This window comes from Lagopus leucura, unplaced genomic scaffold, assembly GCF_019238085.1.
Source record: "Lagopus leucura isolate 7727_CA_CO unplaced genomic scaffold, USGS_WTPT01 31164-0_obj-0_obj, whole genome shotgun sequence".
Lineage (NCBI taxonomy): Eukaryota > Metazoa > Chordata > Aves > Galliformes > Phasianidae > Lagopus > Lagopus leucura.
This window is the reverse complement of record NW_024963665.1, coordinates 1,297-1,892: the sequence shown is the minus strand read 5'-3', so window position 1 is coordinate 1,892 and position 596 is coordinate 1,297.

Sequence of the window (596 nt, the reverse complement as noted above, 5' to 3'; positions counted from 1 at the left end):
AAGGTCTTATTGAACCCCACAGGACCCCATAGGACCCCATAGGAACCTATAGGACCCCATAGGAACCCACAGGACCCCATAGGACCCCATAGAAATCCATATGACCCCCTAGGACCCCATAGAAATCCATATGACCCCATAGGACCCCATAGAACCTATAGGGTCTTATTGAACCCCATAGGACCCCATAGGACCCCATAGGAACCTATAGGACCCCATAGGACCCCACAGGACCCCATAGGAACCTATAGGACCCCATAGGACCCCATAGGGCACCATAGGAACCTATAGGACCCCATAGGACCCCATAGGACCCCAAAGGACCCCACAGGAACCCACAGGACCCCATAGGATCCCACAGGAACCCATAGGACCCCAAAGGACCCCACAGGAACCCGTAAGACCCATAGGAACCCATAGGATCCCATAGGAACCCATAGAAACCCCAATAGCCGTAACCATAACCGTAACCATGACCATAATCATATCCATATTCATAACCATCAGCATCACCATATTGATAACCATAACCATAACCATGACCGTAATCACATCCATATCCATAACCATCACCATCAGCATCACCATATTGATAA